Source organism: Somniosus microcephalus, unplaced genomic scaffold (assembly GCF_052327205.1).
Source record: "Somniosus microcephalus isolate GS21.2 unplaced genomic scaffold, FLI_Smic_1.0 unresolved_chr4, whole genome shotgun sequence".
In the NCBI taxonomy this organism is placed as follows: domain Eukaryota; kingdom Metazoa; phylum Chordata; class Chondrichthyes; order Squaliformes; family Somniosidae; genus Somniosus; species Somniosus microcephalus.
Genome location: NW_028225182.1, coordinates 46,381,479 through 46,405,261, shown reverse-complemented (window position 1 = coordinate 46,405,261; position 23,783 = coordinate 46,381,479). Strand labels below are relative to the sequence as shown.

At 45.1% G+C, this 23,783-nt stretch overlaps 17 non-coding genes across 17 annotated transcripts; all 17 read right to left on the bottom strand.

Moving 5' to 3' along the window:
• Nucleotides 1-492: 492 nt before the first annotated feature.
• trnal-cag (transfer RNA leucine (anticodon CAG)) lies at nucleotides 493-575 on the bottom strand. The gene has a single exon. It is a non-coding gene; the product is annotated as a tRNA-Leu (tRNA).
• Nucleotides 576-1,260: 685 nt separating this feature from the next.
• Nucleotides 1,261-1,333, bottom strand: trnav-cac (transfer RNA valine (anticodon CAC)). The gene has a single exon. It is a non-coding gene; the product is annotated as a tRNA-Val (tRNA).
• Nucleotides 1,334-4,452: 3,119 nt separating this feature from the next.
• trnal-cag (transfer RNA leucine (anticodon CAG)) lies at nucleotides 4,453-4,535 on the bottom strand. The gene has a single exon. It is a non-coding gene; the product is annotated as a tRNA-Leu (tRNA).
• Nucleotides 4,536-5,220: 685 nt separating this feature from the next.
• Nucleotides 5,221-5,293, bottom strand: trnav-cac (transfer RNA valine (anticodon CAC)). Its single transcript has one exon. It is a non-coding gene; the product is annotated as a tRNA-Val (tRNA).
• Nucleotides 5,294-5,860: 567 nt separating this feature from the next.
• Nucleotides 5,861-5,932, bottom strand: trnaw-cca (transfer RNA tryptophan (anticodon CCA)). The gene has a single exon. It is a non-coding gene; the product is annotated as a tRNA-Trp (tRNA).
• A 2,925-nt stretch (nucleotides 5,933-8,857) lies between these two features.
• On the bottom strand, nucleotides 8,858-8,940 carry trnal-cag (transfer RNA leucine (anticodon CAG)). The gene has a single exon. It is a non-coding gene; the product is annotated as a tRNA-Leu (tRNA).
• Nucleotides 8,941-9,625: 685 nt separating this feature from the next.
• Nucleotides 9,626-9,698, bottom strand: trnav-cac (transfer RNA valine (anticodon CAC)). The gene has a single exon. It is a non-coding gene; the product is annotated as a tRNA-Val (tRNA).
• A 567-nt stretch (nucleotides 9,699-10,265) lies between these two features.
• trnaw-cca (transfer RNA tryptophan (anticodon CCA)) lies at nucleotides 10,266-10,337 on the bottom strand. The gene has a single exon. It is a non-coding gene; the product is annotated as a tRNA-Trp (tRNA).
• Nucleotides 10,338-13,262: 2,925 nt separating this feature from the next.
• On the bottom strand, nucleotides 13,263-13,345 carry trnal-cag (transfer RNA leucine (anticodon CAG)). Its single transcript has one exon. It is a non-coding gene; the product is annotated as a tRNA-Leu (tRNA).
• Nucleotides 13,346-14,030: 685 nt separating this feature from the next.
• On the bottom strand, nucleotides 14,031-14,103 carry trnav-cac (transfer RNA valine (anticodon CAC)). The gene has a single exon. It is a non-coding gene; the product is annotated as a tRNA-Val (tRNA).
• A 567-nt stretch (nucleotides 14,104-14,670) lies between these two features.
• On the bottom strand, nucleotides 14,671-14,742 carry trnaw-cca (transfer RNA tryptophan (anticodon CCA)). The gene has a single exon. It is a non-coding gene; the product is annotated as a tRNA-Trp (tRNA).
• Nucleotides 14,743-17,667: 2,925 nt separating this feature from the next.
• On the bottom strand, nucleotides 17,668-17,750 carry trnal-cag (transfer RNA leucine (anticodon CAG)). Its single transcript has one exon. It is a non-coding gene; the product is annotated as a tRNA-Leu (tRNA).
• Nucleotides 17,751-18,435: 685 nt separating this feature from the next.
• On the bottom strand, nucleotides 18,436-18,508 carry trnav-cac (transfer RNA valine (anticodon CAC)). The gene has a single exon. It is a non-coding gene; the product is annotated as a tRNA-Val (tRNA).
• A 567-nt stretch (nucleotides 18,509-19,075) lies between these two features.
• On the bottom strand, nucleotides 19,076-19,147 carry trnaw-cca (transfer RNA tryptophan (anticodon CCA)). Its single transcript has one exon. It is a non-coding gene; the product is annotated as a tRNA-Trp (tRNA).
• Nucleotides 19,148-22,072: 2,925 nt separating this feature from the next.
• trnal-cag (transfer RNA leucine (anticodon CAG)) lies at nucleotides 22,073-22,155 on the bottom strand. Its single transcript has one exon. It is a non-coding gene; the product is annotated as a tRNA-Leu (tRNA).
• A 685-nt stretch (nucleotides 22,156-22,840) lies between these two features.
• trnav-cac (transfer RNA valine (anticodon CAC)) lies at nucleotides 22,841-22,913 on the bottom strand. Its single transcript has one exon. It is a non-coding gene; the product is annotated as a tRNA-Val (tRNA).
• Nucleotides 22,914-23,480: 567 nt separating this feature from the next.
• Nucleotides 23,481-23,552, bottom strand: trnaw-cca (transfer RNA tryptophan (anticodon CCA)). The gene has a single exon. It is a non-coding gene; the product is annotated as a tRNA-Trp (tRNA).
• Between the last annotated feature and the right edge of the window lie 231 nt (nucleotides 23,553-23,783).

Genomic DNA, 23,783 nt, shown 5'->3' with positions numbered 1-23,783 from the left:
AGGGGATCTCATTGAAACTTACAAAATTCTAACAGGACTAGACACACTAGATGCAGGAAGAATGATCCCGATGGTGCGGGAATCCAGAACCAGCGGTCACAGTCTAAGGATAAGGGGTAAGCCACTTAGGGCTGAGATGAGGAGGAATTTCTTCACCCAGAGAGTGGTGAACCTGTTGAATTCTGTACCACAGAAGGCAGTTGAGGCCAATTCATTAAATATATTCAAGAAGGAGTTAGATATATTTCTTAAGGCTAAAGAGATAACGGGATATGGGGAGAAAGCAGGGACAGGGTACTGAATGTGGATGATCAGCCATGATCTCATTAAATGGCGGAGCAGGCTCGACGGGCCGAATGGCCTACTCCTGCTCCTATCTTCTATGTGAATGGAGCAGGTGAACTGCTGAATCCCACTTTTAAGGGATGTCCCAAAGTGCTTGACAGTGGTGTGAAAATAAATGAGTTCCGCTTGGTAATTCAAAGTAAAGACTGTCAGAAGTGGGATTCGAACCCACGCCTCCAGAGGAGACTGCGACCTGAACGCAGCGCCTTAGACCGCTCGGCCATCCTGACTCGCTTCATGAATTTCTGCATCTCATCACTTCCACATGAAGAACGTTTCCGTCCGGGTGCTTGTTCAATGCTGTTGAAGGCTCAGTGACCGGGATATCATCTCCCCCGGGGTTTTCCTGAGCTTGTGCTCGGTGTATGGGGATGTTTGTCCCGGGTCCCTATTATCTTGCAGCTCCAGGGATGGGCAGTATCAATCTGAGCTCTAGAGCTGGGGAGAAGCGAATAATTAATGGGTTTGTTTTCGGGCCTGAAATGCGGCTTAGATCTGTTGGTATTAACCGAGGCCGGGGCTGCGAGATATTTCAGTTTGTTCACGTTTAATCAGAGGAATATCTGCAGTCAGGAGCTGAAAAGGACGAAGAGCTGAAAAAACACCAGAAAAAAGATAAGAAATATCAGCAATTGTGATCAACTCTTTAATGTGTGTTCTGGTAGTTTAGTGGTTTAATTGTTTCAATCAACATTCATTAACCGAAAGCGTTGTTTTGCAGAATGAAATAAATGCTCACAGTAAGGGACAGTCGAAAGTTGAGTAATTTAACTTTAATAATTTGTGAAAGTTTATTCATTGACGAAGATTTATACCCTATCAGAATTTACGCACTGTGTATTTTAGGAGTCTGCTTTAAATTGTTCGTTGCTCCTGACACAAGAAACCTGTTAAATTTATTACACAGAAAAATAATGTTACCGCCCGGGCTCGAACCGGGGACTTTCCGCGTGTGAGGCGAACGTGATAACCGCTACACTACGGAAACCTCTGCTGAATTGAGCATCGAGAAAGCACTGTTCAGACAGAAGGGACACTACAGAATCGCTCTTTCTGCAATGATTTCCTTTCACTGGCATTTCTCTGACCGAACTGCACAAGTCAAAAATGTTCCTTTCAAACTCATTAAACTGTCGAATTTCCTTCCCTCTGGTTTAACCCAGGCGTTTAACTTGTTCTGCAAACCATGAACCAGGTTCACCTGAATTCCAAGGTGTGTAAGGAAATCAAGCTTCAAAAGCCCTTTCATTAACCACAGGGATTCAGGCAATTTTCTGATCGCAAAGCGTTTTCTCACCTTGTCAATATCTCTCGTCTATTTGCCGGTGTTTCCCGATTCTGCCTGTCTCTCTGGCTCTGTTTATTCTGTGTGACCACCTGCAGGTTGATTTTGAGCGAATACCTGTGCTTGTGTTTTGTCACATTAAATAAATGAGGAATTGTGGCGCTTCTCTCCCTGACACTGGGGAAAGAGTGAGACAGTCTTTGGAGCAAGTGTCTGGTTATTGTGAAACGGCAAAGAAAACAATAATTCTGGAATTACCCGGAAATGCGGCTCAGACATGCTGTTGTGACCGGGCCGGAGCCACCAGGTACCTGACTGCAATCAGCGACAATGAAATGCAGTTTTAACAGGCCTGGCTAGCTCAGTCGGTAAAGCATGAGACTCTTAATCTTAGAGTTCGCGGGCTCGAGCTCCCAGATTGAGCGGTATTTATTTTGTTGAACTTTTATGTTGCTTTCAAAGCGTCATTAATTGAGCGATAACCTTGTTTTGCACAATGAAAGAAATGCGAACTGAGAAAATACTGCAGAAGCTGGAAATCTGAATTGAAACAGAAAATGCTGGAGATACTCAGCAGGTCAGGCAGCTTCTGCGAAGAGATAAACAGAGTTAACGTTTCAGGTCGATAACCTTTCGTCAGAACTGGAAAAAAGAGGTAATGGAACAGATTTTTAAGCAACTGTAGGGGATTCTATGAGATCATGGCTGATCTCCTGCCTCAATTCCATTCACCGGCCCTATTGCCATATCTCTTGATGCCCTTACCAGTCAGAAATCTACCGACTTCTGTTTTGAACATACGCAATGACTGAGCCTCCACAGCCCTCTGGGGTAGAGAATTCCAAAGATTCACCACCCTCTGTGTGAAGAAATTTCTTCTCCTCTCAGTCCTGAATGGCCTAACCTTTATCCTGAGGCTGTGGCCCCTGGTTCTAGACTTCCCGGCCAAGGGAAACATTCTCCCAGCATCCAACCGATCAAACCCTGTAATAATTTTGCATGCTTAATGAGATCCCCTCTCATTCTTCCGAATTCAAGAGACTGCAGTCCTAGTTTACTCAATCTCTTCTCATACGAGGTCAGTGACAGTCTTGCAAATGGTGACTTGATATTCGGTAGTGGGGTCATGGTCCAGGTGGAGGTAGGAGGAGGTGTTGGAGAGTTGGCGTACAGCTTCTGCTAGGTAGCGGTCGGTTCACCAAACAGCAACAGCACCACCCTTGTCAGCAGGTTTTGTGCTTTGCATGTTAACTGTTAACTGTTACCCATATCTCATTTTACACAATATATGGGCTACTCCAGCTCCTAATTCGTTTGTTCTTAGTTGTTATTTCCTCACACAGGAGAGCAATCTCGCCCCTGGACAAGCAGAAGGAGCAAGTTCCAACCAAATGGTTCCGCAAACGTGAAAACAGCTACACTGTGGCACCGTCTCCACTTTCAGTACCAGGTCAGATGGAAATGTTAAAATTTTTTGAGGATGTAACTGGTAGAATAGATAAGGGAGAACCAGTGGATGTGGTGTATTTGGACTTTCAGAAGGCTTTCGATAAGGTCCCACATAAGAGATTGGTGTGCAAAGTTAAAGCACATGGGATCGGGGGTAAGGTACTGACTTGGATAGAGAACTGGTTGGCAGACAGGAAGCAAAGAGTATGTCTAAACGGGTATGTTTCCAAGTGGCAGGCAGTTACTCGTGGGGTAGGGCAGGGATAAGTGCTAGGACCCCAGCTACTCACAATATATTTGAATGATCTAGAAGGTTGAACTTGATATAATAACTCCAAGTTTGCAGACGACACAAAGCTGGGTGGGCATGTGTGCTGTGAGGAGGATGCAGAGAAACTCCAGTATGATATGGACAGGTTAGGTGATTTAGCAGAAGCATGGCAGATGCAGTATAATGTGGATAAATGTGAGGTTATCAACTTTGGTGGCAAAAGCAGGAAGACAGCTTATTATCAGAATGTCAATAGATTGGGAAAAGGGGAACTGCAATGAGACCTGGGTGTCCGTGTACACCAATCACTGAAGGTAAGCATGCAGGTGCAGCAGGTGGTTAAGAAGGCAAATGTTGGGCTTTATAGTGAGAGGTTTCGAGTACAGGAGCAAGGATGTCTTGCTGCAGTTGTACAAGGCCTTGGTGAGACCATACCTTGAGTATTGTGTGCAGCTTTGGTCACCTTATCTGAGGAAGGATGTTCTTGCCATGGAGGGAGTGCAGCGAAGATTCACCAGACTGATACATGGGATGGCAGGAATGACGTATGAAGACAGATTGAGATGATTTGGCTTATATTCGCTAGAGTTTAGAAGAACGAGAGGGGATCTCATTGAAACTTACAAAATTCTAACAGGACTAGACACACTAGATGCAGGAAGAATGATCCCGATGGTGCGGGAATCCAGAACCAGCGGTCACAGTCTAAGGATAAGGGGTAAGCCACTTAGGGCTGAGATGAGGAGGAATTTCTTCACCCAGAGAGTGGTGAACCTGTTGAATTCTGTACCACAGAAGGCAGTTGAGGCCAATTCATTAAATATATTCAAGAAGGAGTTAGATATATTTCTTAAGGCTAAAGAGATAACGGGATATGGGGAGAAAGCAGGGACAGGGTACTGAATGTGGATGATCAGCCATGATCTCATTAAATGGCGGAGCAGGCTCGACGGGCCGAATGGCCTACTCCTGCTCCTATCTTCCATGTTTCTATGTGAATGGAGCAGGTGAACTGCTGAATCCCACTTTTAAGGGATGTCCCAAAGTGCTTGACAGTGGTGTGAAAATAAATGAGTTCCGCTTGGTAATTCAAAGTAAAGACTGTCAGAAGTGGGATTCGAACCCACGCCTCCAGAGGAGACTGCGATCTGAACGCAGCGCCTTAGACCGCTCGGCCATCCTGACTCGCTTCATGAATTTCTGCATCTCATCACTTCCACATGAAGAACGTTTCCGTCCGGGTGCTTGTTCAATGCTGTTGAAGGCTCAGTGACCGGGATATCATCTCCCCCGGGGTTTTCCTGAGCTTGTGCTCGGTGTATGGGGATGTTTGTCCCGGGTCCCTATTATCTTGCAGCTCCAGGGATGGGCAGTATCAATCTGAGCTCTGGAGCTGGGGAGAAGCGAATAATTAATGGGTTTGTTTTCGGGCCTGAAATGCGGCTTAGATCTGTTGGTATTAACCGAGGCCGGGGCTGCGAGATATTTCAGTTTGTTCACGTTTAATCAGAGGAATATCCGCAGTCAGGAGCTGAAAAGGACCAAGAGCTGAAAAAACACCAGAAAAAAGATAAGAAATATCAGCAATTGTGATCAACTCTTTAATGTGTGTTCTGGTAGTTTAGTGGTTTAATTGTTTTAATCAACATTCATTAACCGAAAGCGTTGTTTTGCAGAATGAAATAAATGCTCACAGTAAGGGACAGTCGAAAGTTGAGTAATTTAACTTTAATAATTTGTGAAAGTTTATTCATTGACGAAGATTTATACCCTATCAGAATTTACGCACTGTGTATTTTAGGAGTCTGCTTTAAATTGTTCGTTGCTCCTGACACAAGAAACCTGTTAAATTTATTTCACAGAAAAATAATGTTTCCGCCCGGGCTCGAACCGGGGACCTTTCGCGTGTGAGGCGAACGTGATAACCGCTACACTACGGAAACCTCTGCTGAATTGAGCATCGAGAAAGCACTGTTCAGACAGAAGGGACACTACAGAATCGCTCTTTCTGCAATGATTTCCTTTCACTGGCATTTCTCTGACCGAACTGCACAAGTCAAAAATGTTCCTTTCAAACTCATTAAACTGTCGAATTTCCTTCCCTCTGGTTTAACCCAGGCGTTTAACTTGTTCTGCAAACCATGAACCAGGTTCACCTGAATTCCAAGGTGTGTAAGGAAATCAAGCTTCAAAAGCCCTTTCATTAACCACAGGGATTCAGGCAATTTTCTGATCGCAAAGCGTTTTCTCACCTTGTCAATATCTCTCGTCTATTTGCCGGTGTTTCCCGATTCTGCCTGTCTCTCTGGCTCTGTTTATTCTGTGTGACCACCTGCAGGTTGATTTTGAGCGAATACCTGTGCTTGTGTTTTGTCACATTAAATAAATGAGGAATTGTGGCGCTTCTCTCCCTGACACTGGGGAAAGAGTGAGACAGTCTTTGGAGCAAGTGTCTGGTTATTGTGAAACGGCAAAGAAAACAATAATTCTGGAATTACCCGGAAAAACAGTGACCCCGACGTGATTTGAACACGCAGCCTTCTGATCTGGAGTCAGACGCGCTACCGTTGCGCCACGAGGCCCTACAATCTAAACCGCGCTGTTTTTATATACACACGTTCCACAAACACTGTTTCATTCCTCCTGCCTTCTCCTGATTCCTCAGTGTCATGCACAGAGGCGCCTCATGCCCTCATTTGTTTAACGTAACAAGCAGACACAAACACAGGTATTCCTTCAAAATCAACCCGCAGGTGGCCACAGACACAATAAACAGAGCCAGAGAGAAAGACAGAATCGGGAATCTCCGGGAAATAGACAAGATATATTGACAAGGACTAAAGCGTTTTGCGATCAGAAAATTGCCTGAACCCCTGTGGTTAATGAAAGGGATTATTGCTGCTTGAGTTCCTTATACGCCTTGGGCTTCTGGAGAACTTGTTTCGTAGTTTGCAGAAATGCGGCTCAGACATGCTGTTGTGACCGGGCCGGAGCCACCAGGTACCTGACTGCAATCAGCGACAACGAAATGCAGTTTTAACAGGCCCGGCTAGCTCAGTCGGTAAAGCATGAGACTCTTCATCTTAGAGTTCGCGGGTTCGAGCTCCCAGGTTGAGCGGTATTTATTTTGTTGAACTTTTATGTTGCTTTCAAAGCGTCATTAATTGAGCGATAACCTTGTTTTGCACAATGAAAGAAATGCGAACTGAGAAAATACTGCAGAAATTGGAAATCTGAATTGAAACAGAAAATGCTGGAGATACTCAGCAGGTCAGGCAGCTTCTGCGAAGAGATAAACAGAGTTAACGTTTCACGTCGATAACCTTTCGTCAGAACTGGAAAAAAGAGGTAATGGAACAGATTTTTAAGCAACTGTAGGGGATTCTATGAGATCATGGCTGATCTCCTGCCTCAATTCCATTCACCGGCCCTATTGCCATATCTCTTGATGCCCTTACCAGTCAGAAATCTACCGACTTCTGTTTTGAACATACGCAATGACTGAGCCTCCACAGCCCTCTGGGGTAGAGAATTCCAAAGATTCACCACCCTCTGTGTGAAGAAATTTCTTCTCCTCTCAGTCCTGAATGGCCTAACCTTTATCCTGAGGCTGTGGCCCCTGGTTCTAGACTTCCCGGCCAAGGGAAACATTCTCCCAGCATCCAACCGATCAAACCCTGTAATAATTTTGCATGCTTAATGAGATCCCCTCTCATTCTTCCGAATTCAAGAGACTGCAGTCCTAGTTTACTCAATCTCTTCTCATACGAGGTCAGTGACAGTCTTGCAAATGGTGACTTGATATTCGGTAGTGGGGTCATGGTCCAGGTGGAGGTAGGAGGAGGTGTTGGAGAGTTGGCGTACAGCTTCTGCTAGGTAGCGGTCGGTTCACCAAACAGCAACAGCACCACCCTTGTCAGCAGGTTTTGTGCTTTGCATGTTAACTGTTAACTGTTACCCATATCTCATTTTACACAATATATGGGCTACTCCAGCTCCTAATTCGTTTGTTCTTAGTTGTTATTTCCTCACACAGGAGAGCAATCTCGCCCCTGGACAAGCAGAAGGAGCAAGTTCCAACCAAATGGTTCCGCAAACGTGATAACAGCTACACTGTGGAACCGTCTCCTCTTTCAGTACCAGGTCAGATGGAAATGTTAAAATTTTTTGAGGATGTAACTGGTAGAATAGATAAGGGAGAACCAGTGGATGTGGTGTATTTGGACTTTCAGAAGGCTTTCGATAAGGTCCCACATAAGAGATTGGTGTGCAAAGTTAAAGCACATGGGATCGGGGGTAAGGTACTGACTTGGATAGAGAACTGGTTGGCAGACAGGAAGCAAAGAGTATGTCTAAACGGGTATTTTTCCAAGTGGCAGGCAGTTACTCGTGGGGTAGGGCAGGGATAAGTGCTAGGACCCCAGCTACTCACAATATATATTAATGATCTAGAAGGTTGAACTTGATATAATAACTCCAAGTTTGCAGACGACACAAAGCTGGGTGGGCATGTGTGCTGTGAGGAGGATGCAGAGAAACTCCAGTATGATATGGACAGGTTAGGAGATTTAGCAGAAGCATGGCAGATGCAGTATAATGTGGATAAATGTGAGGTTATCAACTTTGGTGGCAAAAGCAGGAAGACAGCTTATTATCAGAATGTCAATAGATTGGGAAAAGGGGAACTGCAATGAGACCTGGGTGTCCGTGTACACCAATCGCTGAAGGTAAGCATGCAGGTGCAGCAGGTGGTTAAGAAGGCAAATGTTGGCCTTTATAGTGAGAGGTTTCGAGTACAGGAGCAAGGATGTCTTGCTGCAGTTGTACAAGGCCTTGGTGAGACCATACCTTGAGTATTGTGTGCAGCTTTGGTCACCTTATCTGAGGAAGGATGTTCTTGCCATGGAGGGAGTGCAGCGAAGATTCACCAGACTGATACATGGGATGGCAGGAATGACGTATGAAGACAGATTGAGATGATTTGGCTTATATTCGCTAGAGTTTAGAAGAACGAGAGGGGATCTCATTGAAACTTACAAAATTCTAACAGGACTAGACACACTAGATGCAGGAAGAATGATCCCGATGGTGCGGGAATCCAGAACCAGCGGTCACAGTCTAAGGATAAGGGGTAAGCCACTTAGGGCTGAGATGAGGAGGAATTTCTTCACCCAGAGAGTGGTGAACCTGTTGAATTCTGTACCACAGAAGGCAGTTGAGGCCAATTCATTAAATATATTCAAGAAGGAGTTAGATATATTTCTTAAGGCTAAAGAGATAACGGGATATGGGGAGAAAGCAGGGACAGGGTACTGAATGTGGATGATCAGCCATGATCTCATTAAATGGCGGAGCAGGCTCGACGGGCCGAATGGCCTACTCCTGCTCCTATCTTCTATGTGAATGGAGCAGGTGAACTGCTGAATCCCACTTTTAAGGGATGTCCCAAAGTGCTTGACAGTGGTGTGAAAATAAATGAGTTCCGCTTGGTAATTCAAAGTAAAGACTGTCAGAAGTGGGATTCGAACCCACGCCTCCAGAGGAGACTGCGACCTGAACGCAGCGCCTTAGACGGCTCGGCCATCCTGACTCGCTTCATGAATTTCTGCATCTCATCACTTCCACATGAAGAACGTTTCCGTCCGGGTGCTTGTTCAATGCTGTTGAAGGCTCAGTGACCGGGATATCATCTCCCCCGGGGTTTTCCTGAGCTTGTGCTCGGTGTATGGGGATGTTTGTCCCGGGTCCCTATTATCTTGCAGCTCCAGGGATGGGCAGTATCAATCTGAGCTCTAGAGCTGGGGAGAAGCGAATAATTAATGGGTTTGTTTTCGGGCCTGAAATGCGGCTTAGATCTGTTGGTATTAACCGAGGCCGGGGCTGCGAGATATTTCAGTTTGTTCAAGTTTAATCAGAGGAACATCTGCAGTCAGGAGCTGAAAAGGACCAAGAGCTGAAAAAACACCAGAAAAAAGATAAGAAATATCAGCAATTGTGATCAACTCTTTAATGTGTGTTCTGGTAGTTTAGTGGTTTAATTGTTTCAATCAACATTCATTAACCGAAAGCGTTGTTTTGCAGAATGAAATAAATGCTCACAGTAAGGGACAGTCGAAAGTTGAGTAATTTAACTTTAATAATTTGTGAAAGTTTATTCATTGACGAAGATTTATACCCTATCAGAATTTACGCACTGTGTATTTTAGGAGTGTGCTTTAAATTGTTCGTTGCTCCTGACACAAGAAACCTGTTAAATTTATTTCACAGAAAAATAATGTTTCCGCCCGGGCTCGAACCGGGGACCTTTCGCGTGTGAGGCGAACGTGATAACCGCTACACTACGGAAACCTCTGCTGAATTGAGCATCGAGAAAGCACTGTTCAGACAGAAGGGACACTACAGAATCGCTCTTTCTGCAATGATTTCCTTTCACTGGCATTTCTCTGACCGAACTGCACAAGTCAAAAATGTTCCTTTCAAACTCATTAAACTGTCGAATTTCCTTCCCTCTGGTTTAACCCAGGCGTTTAACTTGTTCTGCAAACCATGAACCAGGTTCACCTGAATTCCAAGGTGTGTAAGGAAATCAAGCTTCAAAAGCCCTTTCATTAACCACAGGGATTCAGGCAATTTTCTGATCGCAAAGCGTTTTCTCACCTTGTCAATATCTCTCGTCTCTTTGCCGGTGTTTCCCGATTCTGCCTGTCTCTCTGGCTCTGTTTATTCTGTGTGACCACCTGCAGGTTGATTTTGAGCGAATACCTGTGCTTGTGTTTTGTCACATTAAATAAATGAGGAATTGTGGCGCTTCTCTCCCTGACACTGGGGAAAGAGTGAGACAGTCTTTGGAGCAAGTGTCTGGTTATTGTGAAACGGCAAAGAAAACAATAATTCTGGAATTACCCGGAAAAACAGTGACCCCTACGTGATTTGAACACGCAGCCTTCTGATCTGGAGTCAGACGCGCTACCGTTGCGCCACGAGGCCCTACAATCTAAACCGCGCTGTTTTTATATACACACGTTCCACAAACACTGTTTCATTCCTCCTGCCTTCTCCTGATTCCTCAGTGTCATGCACAGAGGCGCCTCATGCCCTCATTTGTTTAACGTAACAAGCAGACACAAACACAGGTATTCCTTCAAAATCAACCCGCAGGTGGCCACAGACACAATAAACAGAGCCAGAGAGAAAGACAGAATCGGGAATCTCCGGGAAATAGACAAGATATATTGACAAGGACTAAAGCGTTTTGCGATCAGAAAATTGCCTGAACCCCTGTGGTTAATGAAAGGGATTATTGCTGCTTGAGTTCCTTATACGCCTTGGGCTTCTGGAGAACTTGTTTCGTAGTTTGCAGAAATGCGGCTCAGACATGCTGTTGTGACCGGGCCGGAGCCACCAGGTACCTGACTGCAATCAGCGACAATGAAATGCAGTTTTAACAGGCCCGGCTAGCTCAGTCGGTAAAGCATGAGACTCTTAATCTTAGAGTTCGCGGGTTCGAGCTCCCAGGTTGAGCGGTATTTATTTTGTTGAACTTTTATGTTGCTTTCAAAGCGTCATTAATTGAGCGATAACCTTGTTTTGCACAATGAAAGAAATGCGAACTGAGAAAATACTGCAGAAGCTGGAAATCTGAATTGAAACAGAAAATGCTGGAGATACTCAGCAGGTCAGGCAGCTTCTGCGAAGAGATAAACAGAGTTAACGTTTCAGGTCGATAACCTTTCGTCAGAACTGGAAAAAAGAGGTAATGGAACAGATTTTTAAGCAACTGTAGGGGATTCTATGAGATCATGGCTGATCTCCTGCCTCAATTCCATTCACCGGCCCTATTGCCATATCTCTTGATGCCCTTACCAGTCAGAAATCTACCGACTTCTGTTTTGAACATACGCAATGACTGAGCCTCCACAGCCCTCTGGGGTAGAGAATTCCAAAGATTCACCACCCTCTGTGTGAAGAAATTTCTTCTCCTCTCAGTCCTGAATGGCCTAACCTTTATCCTGAGGCTGTGGCCCCTGGTTCTAGACTTCCCGGCCAAGGGAAACATTCTCCCAGCATCCAACCGATCAAACCCTGTAATAATTTTGCATGCTTAATGAGATCCCCTCTCATTCTTCCGAATTCAAGAGACTGCAGTCCTAGTTTACTCAATCTCTTCTCATACGAGGTCAGTGACAGTCTTGCAAATGGTGACTTGATATTCGGTAGTGGGGTCATGGTCCAGGTGGAGGTAGGAGGAGGTGTTGGAGAGTTGGCGTACAGCTTCTGCTAGGTAGCGGTCGGTTCACCAAACAGCAACAGCACCACCCTTGTCAGCAGGTTTTGTGCTTTGCATGTTAACTGTTAACTGTTACCCATATCTCATTTTACACAATATATGGGCTACTCCAGCTCCTAATTCGTTTGTTCTTAGTTGTTATTTCCTCACACAGGAGAGCAATCTCGCCCCTGGACAAGCAGAAGGAGCAAGTTCCAACCAAATGGTTCCGCAAACGTGAAAACAGCTACACTGTGGAACCGTCTCCACTTTCAGTACCAGGTCAGATGGAAATGTTAAAATTTTTTGAGGATGTAACTGGTAGAATAGATAAGGGAGAACCAGTGGATGTGGTGTATTTGGACTTTCAGAAGGCTTTCGATAAGGTCCCACATAAGAGATTGGTGTGCAAAGTTAAAGCACATGGGATCGGGGGTAAGGTACTGACTTGGATAGAGAACTGGTTGGCAGACAGGAAGCAAAGAGTATGTCTAAACGGGTATGTTTCCAAGTGGCAGGCAGTTACTCGTGGGGTAGGGCAGGGATAAGTGCTAGGACCCCAGCTACTCACAATATATATGAATGATCTAGAAGGTTGAACTTGATATAATAACTCCAAGTTTGCAGACGACACAAAGCTGGGTGGGCATGTGTGCTGTGAGGAGGATGCAGAGAAACTCCAGTATGATATGGACAGGTTAGGTGATTTAGCAGAAGCATGGCAGATGCAGTATAATGTGGATAAATGTGAGGTTATCAACTTTGGTGGCAAAAACAGGAAGACAGCTTATTATCAGAATGTCAATAGATTGGGAAAAGGGGAACTGCAATGAGACCTGGGTGTCCGTGTACACCAATCGCCGAAGGTAAGCATGCAGGTGCAGCAGGTGGTTAAGAAGGCAAATGTTGGCCTTTATAGTGAGAGGTTTCGAGTACAGGAGCAAGGATGTCTTGCTGCAGTTGTACAAGGCCTTGGTGAGACCATACCTTGAGTATTGTGTGCAGCTTTGGTCACCTTATCTGAGGAAGGATGTTCTTGCCATGGAGGGAGTGCAGCGAAGATTCAGCAGACTGATACATGGGATGGGAGGAATGACGTATGAAGACAGATTGAGATGATTTGGCTTATATTCGCTAGAGTTTAGAAGAACGAGAGGGGATCTCATTGAAACTTACAAAATTCTAACAGGACTAGACACACTAGATGCAGGAAGAATGATCCCGATGGTGCGGGAATCCAGAACCAGCGGTCACAGTCTAAGGATAAGGGGTAAGCCACTTAGGGCTGATATGAGGAGGAATTTCTTCACCCAGAGAGTGGTGAACCTGTTGAATTCTGTACCACAGAAGGCAGTTGAGGCCAATTCATTAAATATATTCAAGAAGGAGTTAGATATATTTCTTAAGGCTAAAGAGATAACGGGATATGGGGAGAAAGCAGGGACAGGGTACTGAATGTGGATGATCAGCCATGATCTCATTAAATGGCGGAGCAGGCTCGACGGGCCGAATGGCCTACTCCTGCTCCTATCTTCTATGTGAATGGAGCAGGTGAACTGCTGAATCCCACTTTTAAGGGATGTCCCAAAGTGCTTGACAGTGGTGTGAAAATAAATGAGTTCCGCTTGGTAATTCAAAGTAAAGACTGTCAGAAGTGGGATTCGAACCCACGCCTCCAGAGGAGACTGCGACCTGAACGCAGCGCCTTAGACCGCTCGGCCATCCTGACTCGCTTCATGAATTTCTGCATCTCATCACTTCCACATGAAGAACGTTTCCGTCCGGGTGCTTGTTCAATGCTGTTGAAGGCTCAGTGACCGGGATATCATCTCCCCCGGGGTTTTCCTGAGGTTGTGCTCGGTGTATGGGGATGTTTGTCCCGGGTCCCTATTATCTTGCAGCTCCAGGGATGGGCAGTATCAATCTGAGCTCTGGAGCTGGGGAGAAGCGAATAATTAATGGGTTTGTTTTCGGGCCTGAAATGCGGCTTAGATCTGTTGGTATTAACCGAGGCCGGGGCTGCGAGATATTTCAGTTTGTTCACGTTTAATCAGAGGAATATCCGCAGTCAGGAGCTGAAAAGGACCAAGAGCTGGAAAAACACCAGAAAAAAGATAAGAAATATCAGCAATTGTGATCAACTCTTTAATGTGTGTTCTGGTAGTTTAGTGGTTTAATTGTTTTAATCAACATTCATTAACCGAAAGCGTTGTTTTGCAGAATGAAATAAATGCTCACAGTAAGGGACAGTCGAAAGTTGAGTAATTTAACTTTAATAATTTGTGAAAGTTTATTCATTGACGAAGATTTATACCCTATCAGAATTTACGCACTGTGTATTTTAGGAGTCTGCTTTAAATTGTTCGTTGCTCCTGACACAAGAAACCTGTTAAATTTATTTCACAGAACAATAATGTTTCCGCCCGGGCTCGAACCGGGGACCTTTCGCGTGTGAGGCGAACGTGATAACCGCTACACTACGGAAACCTCTGCTGAATTGAGCATCGAGAAAGCACTGTTCAGACAGAAGGGACACTACAGAATCGCTCTTTCTGCAATGATTTCCTTTCACTGGCATTTCTCTGACCGAACTGCACAAGTCAAAAATGTTCCTTTCAAACTCATTAAACTGTCGAATTTCCTTCCCTCTGGTTTAACCCAGGCGTTTAACTTGTTCTGCAAACCATGAACCAGGTTCACCTGAATTCCAAGGTGTGTAAGGAAATCAAGCTTCAAAAGCCCTTTCATTAACCACAGGGATTCAGGCAATTTTCTGATCGCAAAGCGTTTTCTCACCTTGTCAATATCTCTCGTCTATTTGCCGGTGTTTCCCGATTCTGCCTGTCTCTCTGGCTCTGTTTATTCTGTGTGACCACCTGCAGGTTGATTTTGAGCGAATACCTGTGCTTGTGTTTTGTCACATTAAATAAATGAGGAATTGTGGCGCTTCTCTCCCTGACACTGGGGAAAGAGTGAGACAGTCTTTGGAGCAAGTGTCTGGTTATTGTGAAACGGCAAAGAAAACAATAATTCTGGAATTACCCGGAAAAACAGTGACCCCGACGTGATTTGAACGCGCAGCCTTCTGATCTGGAGTCAGACGCGCTACCGTTGCGCCACGAGGCCCTACAATCTAAACCGCGCTGTTTTTATATACACACGTTCCACAAACACTGTTTCATTCCTCCTGCCTTCTCCTGATTCCTCAGTGTCATGCACAGAGGCGCCTCATGCCCTCATTTGTTTAACGTAACAAGCAGACACAAACACAGGTATTCCTTCAAAATCAACCCGCAGGTGGCCACAGACACAATAAACAGAGCCAGAGAGAAAGACAGAATCGGGAATCTCCGGGAAATAGACAAGATATATTGACAAGGACTAAAGCGTTTTGCGATCAGAAAATTGCCTGAACCCCTGTGGTTAATGAAAGGGATTATTGCTGCTTGAGTTCCTTATACGCCTTGGGCTTCTGGAGAACTTGTTTCGTAGTTTGCAGAAATGCGGCTCAGACATGCTGTTGTGACCGGGCCGGAGCCACCAGGTACCTGACTGCAATCAGCGACAATGAAATGCAGTTTTAACAGGCCTGGCTAGCTCAGTCGGTAAAGCATGAGACTCTTAATCTTAGAGTTCGCGGGTTCGAGCTCCCAGATTGTGCGGTATTTATTTTGTTGAACTTTTATGTTGCTTTCAAAGCGTCATTAATTGAGCGATAACCTTGTTTTGCACAATGAAAGAAATGCGAACTGAGAAAATACTGCAGAAGCTGGAAATCTGAATTGAAACAGAAAATGCTGGAGATACTCAGCAGGTCAGGCAGCTTCTGCGAAGAGATAAACAGAGTTAACGTTTCAGGTCGATAACCTTTCGTCAGAACTGGAAAAAAGAGGTAATGGAACAGATTTTTAAGCAACTGTAGGGGATTCTATGAGATCATGGCTGATCTCCTGCCTCAATTCCATTCACCGGCCCTATTGCCATATCTCTTGATGCCCTTACCAGTCAGAAATCTACCGACTTCTGTTTTGAACATACGCAATGACTGAGCCTCCACAGCCCTCTGGGGTAGAGAATTCCAAAGATTCACCACCCTCTGTGTGAAGAAATTTCTTCTCCTCTCAGTCCTGAATGGCCTAACCTTTATCCTGAGGCTGTGGCCCCTGGTTCTAGACTTCCCGGCCAAGGGAAACATTCTCCCAGCATCCAACCGATCAAACCCTGTAATAATTTTGCATGCTTAATGAGATCCCCTCTCATTCTTCCGAATTCAAGAGACTGCAGTCCTAGTTTACTCAATCTCTTCTCATGCGAGGTCAGTGACAGTCTTGCAAATGGTGACTTGATATTCGGTAGTGGGGTCATGGTCCAGGTGGAGGTAGGAGGAGGTGTTGGAGAGTTGGCGTACAGCTTCTGCTAGGTAGCGGTCGGTTCACCAAACAGCAACAGCACCACCCTTGTCAGCAGGTTTTGTGCTTTGCATGTTAACTGTTAACTGTTACCCATATCTCATTTTACACAATATATGGGCTACTCCAGCTCCTAATTCGTTTGTTCTTAGTTGTTATTTCCTCACACAGGAGAGCAATCTCGCCCCTGGACAAGCAGAAGGAGCAAGTTCCAACCAAATGGTTCCGCAAACGTGATAACAGCTACACTGTGGAACCGTCTCCACTTTCAGTACCAGGTCAGATGGAAATGTTAAAATTTTTTGAGGATGTAACTTGTAGAATAGATAAGGGAGAACCAGTGGATGTGGTGTATTTGGACTTTCAGAAGGCTTTCGATAAGGTCCCACATAAGAGATTGGTGTGCAAAGTTAAAGCACATGGGATCGGGGGTAAGGTACTGACTTGGATAGAGAACTCGTTGGCAGACAGGAAGCAAAGAGTATGTCTAAACGGGTATTTTTCCAAGTGGCAGGCAGTTACTCGTGGGGTAGGGCAGGGATAAGTGCTAGGACCCCAGCTACTCACAATATATATGAATGATCTAGAAGGTTGAACTTGATATAATAACTCCAAGTTTGCAGACGACACAAAGCTGGGTGGGCATGTGTGCTGTGAGGAGGATGCAGAGAAACTCCAGTATGATATGGACAGGTTAGGTGATCTAGCAGAAGCATGGCAGATGCAGTATAATGTGGATAAATGTGAGGTTATCAACTTTGGTGGCAAAAGCAGGAAGACAGCTTATTATCAGAATGTCAATAGATTGGGAAAAGGGGAACTGCAATGAGACCTGGGTGTCCGTGTACACCAATCGCTGAAGGTAAGCATGCAGGTGCAGCAGGTGGTTAAGAAGGCAAATGTTGGCCTTTATAGTGAGAGGTTTCGAGTACAGGAGCAAGGATGTCTTGCTGCAGTTGTACAAGGCCTTGGTGAGACCATACCTTGAGTATTGTGTGCAGCTTTGGTCACCTTATCTGAGGAAGGATGTTCTTGCCATGGAGGGAGTGCAGCGAAGATTCACCAGACTGATACATGGGATGGCAGGAATGACGTATGAAGACAGATTGAGATGATTTGGCTTATATTCGCTAGAGTTTAGAAGAACGAGAGGGGATCTCATTGAAACTTACAAAATTCTAACAGGACTAGACACACTAGATGCAGGAAGAATGATCCCGATGGTGCGGGAATCCAGAACCAGCGGTCACAGTCTAAGGATAAGGGGTAAGCCACTTAGGGCTGAGATGAGGAGGAATTTCTTCACCCAGAGAGTGGTGAACCTGTTGAATTCTGTACCACAGAAGGCAGTTGAGGCCAATTCATTAAATATATTCAAGAAGGAGTTAGATATATTTCTTAAGGCTAAAGAGATAACGGGATATGGGGAGAAAGCAGGGACAGGGTACTGAATGTGGATGATCAGCCATGATCTCATTAAATGGCGGAGCTGGCTCGACGGGCCGAATGGCCTACTCCTGCTCCTATCTTCTATGTGAATGGAGCAGGTGAACTGCTGAATCCCACTTTTAAGGGATGTCCCAAAGTGCTTGACAGTGGTGTGAAAATAAATGAGTTCCGCTTGGTAATTCAAAGTAAAGACTATCAGAAGTGGGATTCGAACCCACGCCTCCAGAGGAGACTGCGACCTGAACGCAGCGCCTTAGACCGCTCGGCCATCCTGACTCGCTTCATGAATTTCTGCATCTCATCACTTCCACATGAAGAACGTTTCCGTCCGGGTGCTTGTTCAATGCTGTTGAAGGCTCAGTGACCGGGATATCATCTCCCCCGGGGTTTTCCTGAGCTTGTGCTCGGTGTATGGGGATGTTTGTCCCGGGTCCCTATTATCTTGCAGCTCCAGGGATGGGCAGTATCAATCTGAGCTCTAGAGCTGGGGAGAAGCGAATAATTAATGGGTTTGTTTTCGGGCCTGAAATGCGGCTTAGATCTGTTGGTATTAACCGAGGCCGGGGCTGCGAGATATTTCAGTTTGTTCACGTTTAATCAGAGGAATATCTGCAGTCAGGAGCTGAAAAGGACGAAGAGCTGAAAAAACACCAGAAAAAAGATAAGAAATATCAGCAATTGTGATCAACTCTTTAATGTGTGTTCTGGTAGTTTAGTGGTTTAATTGTTTCAATCAACATTCATTAACCGAAAGCGTTGTTTTGCAGAATGAAATAAATGCTCACAGTAAGGGACAGTCGAAAGTTGAGTAATTTAACTTTAATAATTTGTGAAAGTTTATTCATTGACGAAGATTTATACCCTATCAGAATTTACGCACTGTGTATTTTAGGAGTCTGCTTTAAATTGTTCGTTGCTCCTGACACAAGAAACCTGTTAAATTTATTTCACAGAAAAATAATGTTTCCGCCCGGGCTCGAACCGGGGACTTTCCGCGTGTGAGGCGAACGTGATAACCGCTACACTACGGAAACCTCTGCTGAATTGAGCATCGAGAAAGCACTGTTCAGACAGAAGGGACACTACAGAATCGCTCTTTCTGCAATGATTTCCTTTCACTGGCATTTCTCTGACCGAACTGCACAAGTCAAAAATGTTCCTTTCAAACTCATTAAACTGTCGAATTTCCTTCCCTCTGGTTTAACCCAGGCGTTTAACTTGTTCTGCAAACCATGAACCAGGTTCACCTGAATTCCAAGGTGTGTAAGGAAATCAAGCTTCAAAAGCCCTTTCATTAACCACAGGGATTCAGGCAATTTTCTGATCGCAAAGCGTTTTCTCACCTTGTCAATATCTCTCGTCTATTTGCCGGTGTTTCCCGATTCTGCCTGTCTCTCTGGCTCTGTTTATTCTGTGTGACCACCTGCAGGTTGATTTTGAGCGAATACCTGTGCTTGTGTTTTGTCACATTAAATAAATGAGGAATTGTGGCGCTTCTCTCCCTGACACTGGGGAAAGAGTGAGACAGTCTTTGGAGCAAGTGTCTGGTTATTGTGAAACGGCAAAGAAAACAATAATTCTGGAATTACCCGGAAAAACAGTGACCCCGACGTGATTTGAACACGCAGCCTTCTGATCTGGAGTCAGACGCGCTACCGTTGCGCCACGAGGCCCTACAATCTAAACCGCGCTGTTTTTATATACACACGTTCCACAAACACTGTTTCATTCCTCCTGCCTTCTCCTGATTCCTCAGTGTCATGCACAGAGGCGCCTCATGCCCTCATTTGTTTAACGTAACAAGCAGACACAAACACAGGTATTCCTTCAAAATCAACCCGCAGGTGGCCACAGACACAATAAACAGAGCCAGAGAGAAAGACAGAATCGGGAATCTCCGGGAAATAGACAAGATATATTGACAAGGACTAAAGCGTTTTGCGATCAGAAAATTGCCTGAACCCCTGTGGTTAATGAAAGGGATTATTGCTGCTTGAGTTCCTTATACGCCTTGGGCTTCTGGAGAACTTGTTTCGTAGTTTGCAGAAATGCGGCTCAGACATGCTGTTGTGACCGGGCCGGAGCCACCAGGTACCTGACTGCAATCAGCGACAATGAAATGCAGTTTTAACAGGCCTGGCTAGCTCAGTCGGTAAAGCATGAGACTCTTAATCTTAGAGTTCGCGGGTTCGAGCTCCCAGATTGAGCGGTATTTATTTTGTTGAACTTTTATGTTGCTTTCAAAGCGTCATTAATTGAGCGATAACCTTGTTTTGCACAATGAAAGAAATGCGAACTGAGAAAATACTGCAGAAGCTGGAAATCTGAATTGAAACAGAAAATGCTGGAGATACTCAGCAGGTCAGGCAGCTTCTGCGAAGAGATAAACAGAGTTAACGTTTCAGGTCGATAACCTTTCGTCAGAACTGGAAAAAAGAGGTAATGGAACAGATTTTTAAGCAACTGTAGGGGATTCTATGAGATCATGGCTGATCTCCTGCCTCAATTCCATTCACCGGCCCTATTGCCATATCTCTTGATGCCCTTACCAGTCAGAAATCTACCGACTTCTGTTTTGAACATACGCAATGACTGAGCCTCCACAGCCCTCTGGGGTAGAGAATTCCAAAGATTCACCACCCTCTGTGTGAAGAAATTTCTTCTCCTCTCAGTCCTGAATGGCCTAACCTTTATCCTGAGGCTGTGGCCCCTGGTTCTAGACTTCCCGGCCAAGGGAAACATTCTCCCAGCATCCAACCGATCAAACCCTGTAATAATTTTGCATGCTTAATGAGATCCCCTCTCATTCTTCCGAATTCAAGAGACTGCAGTCCTAGTTTACTCAATCTCTTCTCATGCGAGGTCAGTGACAGTCTTGCAAATGGTGACTTGATATTCGGTAGTGGGGTCATGGTCCAGGTGGAGGTAGGAGGAGGTGTTGGAGAGTTGGCGTACAGCTTCTGCTAGGTAGCGGTCGGTTCACCAAACAGCAACAGCACCACCCTTGTCAGCAGGTTTTGTGCTTTGCATGTTAACTGTTAACTGTTACCCATATCTCATTTTACACAATATATGGGCTACTCCAGCTCCTAATTCGTTTGTTCTTAGTTGTTATTTCCTCACACAGGAGAGCAATCTCGCCCCTGGACAAGCAGAAGGAGCAAGTTCCAACCAAATGGTTCCGCAAACGTGATAACAGCTACACTGTGGAACCGTCTCCACTTTCAGTACCAGGTCAGATGGAAATGTTAAAATTTTTTGAGGATGTAACTTGTAGAATAGATAAGGGAGAACCAGTGGATGTGGTGTATTTGGACTTTCAGAAGGCTTTCGATAAGGTCCCACATAAGAGATTGGTGTGCAAAGTTAAAGCACATGGGATCGGGGGTAAGGTACTGACTTGGATAGAGAACTCGTTGGCAGACAGGAAGCAAAGAGTATGTCTAAACGGGTATTTTTCCAAGTGGCAGGCAGTTACTCGTGGGGTAGGGCAGGGATAAGTGCTAGGACCCCAGCTACTCACAATATATATGAATGATCTAGAAGGTTGAACTTGATATAATAACTCCAAGTTTGCAGACGACACAAAGCTGGGTGGGCATGTGTGCTGTGAGGAGGATGCAGAGAAACTCCAGTATGATATGGACAGGTTAGGTGATCTAGCAGAAGCATGGCAGATGCAGTATAATGTGGATAAATGTGAGGTTATCAACTTTGGTGGCAAAAGCAGGAAGACAGCTTATTATCAGAATGTCAATAGATTGGGAAAAGGGGAACTGCAATGAGACCTGGGTGTCCGTGTACACCAATCGCTGAAGGTAAGCATGCAGGTGCAGCAGGTGGTTAAGAAGGCAAATGTTGGCCTTTATAGTGAGAGGTTTCGAGTACAGGAGCAAGGATGTCTTGCTGCAGTTGTACAAGGCCTTGGTGAGACCATACCTTGAGTATTGTGTGCAGCTTTGGTCACCTTATCTGAGGAAGGATGTTCTTGCCATGGAGGGAGTGCAGCGAAGATTCACCAGACTGATACATGGGATGGCAGGAATGACGTATGAAGACAGATTGAGATGATTTGGCTTATATTCGCTAGAGTTTAGAAGAACGAGAGGGGATCTCATTGAAACTTACAAAATTCTAACAGGACTAGACACACTAGATGCAGGAAGAATGATCCCGATGGTGCGGGAATCCAGAACCAGCGGTCACAGTCTAAGGATAAGGGGTAAGCCACTTAGGGCTGAGATGAGGAGGAATTTCTTCACCCAGAGAGTGGTGAACCTGTTGAATTCTGTACCACAGAAGGCAGTTGAGGCCAATTCATTAAATATATTCAAGAAGGAGTTAGATATATTTCTTAAGGCTAAAGAGATAACGGGATATGGGGAGAAAGCAGGGACAGGGTACTGAATGTGGATGATCAGCCATGATCTCATTAAATGGCGGAGCTGGCTCGACGGGCCGAATGGCCTACTCCTGCTCCTATCTTCTATGTGAATGGAGCAGGTGAACTGCTGAATCCCACTTTTAAGGGATGTCCCAAAGTGCTTGACAGTGGTGTGAAAATAAATGAGTTCCGCTTGGTAATTCAAAGTAAAGACTATCAGAAGTGGGATTCGAACCCACGCCTCCAGAGGAGACTGCGACCTGAACGCAGCGCCTTAGACCGCTCGGCCATCCTGACTCGCTTCATGAATTTCTGCATCTCATCACTTCCACATGAAGAACGTTTCCGTCCGGGTGCTTGTTCAATGCTGTTGAAGGCTCAGTGACCGGGATATCATCTCCCCCGGGGTTTTCCTGAGCTTGTGCTCGGTGTATGGGGATGTTTGTCCCGGGTCCCTATTATCTTGCAGCTCCAGGGATGGGCAGTATCAATCTGAGCTCTAGAGCTGGGGAGAAGCGAATAATTAATGGGTTTGTTTTCGGGCCTGAAATGCGGCTTAGATCTGTTGGTATTAACCGAGGCCGGGGCTGCGAGATATTTCAGTTTGTTCACGTTTAATCAGAGGAATATCTGCAGTCAGGAGCTGAAAAGGACGAAGAGCTGAAAAAACACCAGAAAAAAGATAAGAAATATCAGCAATTGTGATCAACTCTTTAATGTGTGTTCTGGTAGTTTAGTGGTTTAATTGTTTCAATCAACATTCATTAACCGAAAGCGTTGTTTTGCAGAATGAAATAAATGCTCACAGTAAGGGACAGTCGAAAGTTGAGTAATTTAACTTTAATAATTTGTGAAAGTTTATTCATTGACGAAGATTTATACCCTATCAGAATTTACGCACTGTGTATTTTAGGAGTCTGCTTTAAATTGTTCGTTGCTCCTGACACAAGAAACCTGTTAAATTTATTTCACAGAAAAATAATGTTTCCGCCCGGGCTCGAACCGGGGACTTTCCGCGTGTGAGGCGAACGTGATAACCGCTACACTACGGAAACCTCTGCTGAATTGAGCATCGAGAAAGCACTGTTCAGACAGAAGGGACACTACAGAATCGCTCTTTCTGCAATGATTTCCTTTCACTGGCATTTCTCTGACCGAACTGCACAAGTCAAAAATGTTCCTTTCAAACTCATTAAACTGTCGAATTTCCTTCCCTCTGGTTTAACCCAGGCGTTTAACTTGTTCTGCAAACCATGAACCAGGTTCACCTGAATTCCAAGGTGTGTAAGGAAATCAAGCTTCAAAAGCCCTTTCATTAACCACAGGGATTCAGGCAATTTTCTGATCGCAAAGCGTTTTCTCACCTTGTCAATATCTCTCGTCTATTTGCCGGTGTTTCCCGATTCTGCCTGTCTCTCTGGCTCTGTTTATTCTGTGTGACCACCTGCAGGTTGATTTTGAGCGAATACCTGTGCTTGTGTTTTGTCACATTAAATAAATGAGGAATTGTGGCGCTTCTCTCCCTGACACTGGGGAAAGAGTGAGACAGTCTTTGGAGCAAGTGTCTGGTTATTGTGAAACGGCAAAGAAAACAATAATTCTGGAATTACCCGGAAAAACAGTGACCCCGACGTGATTTGAACACGCAGCCTTCTGATCTGGAGTCAGACGCGCTACCGTTGCGCCACGAGGCCCTACAATCTAAACCGCGCTGTTTTTATATACACACGTTCCACAAACACTGTTTCATTCCTCCTGCCTTCTCCTGATTCCTCAGTGTCATGCACAGAGGCGCCTCATGCCCTCATTTGTTTAACGTAACAAGCAGACACAAACACAGGTATTCCTTCAAAATCAACCCGCAGGTGGCCACAGACACAATAAACAGAGCCAGAGAGAAAGACAGAATCGGGAATCTCCGGGAA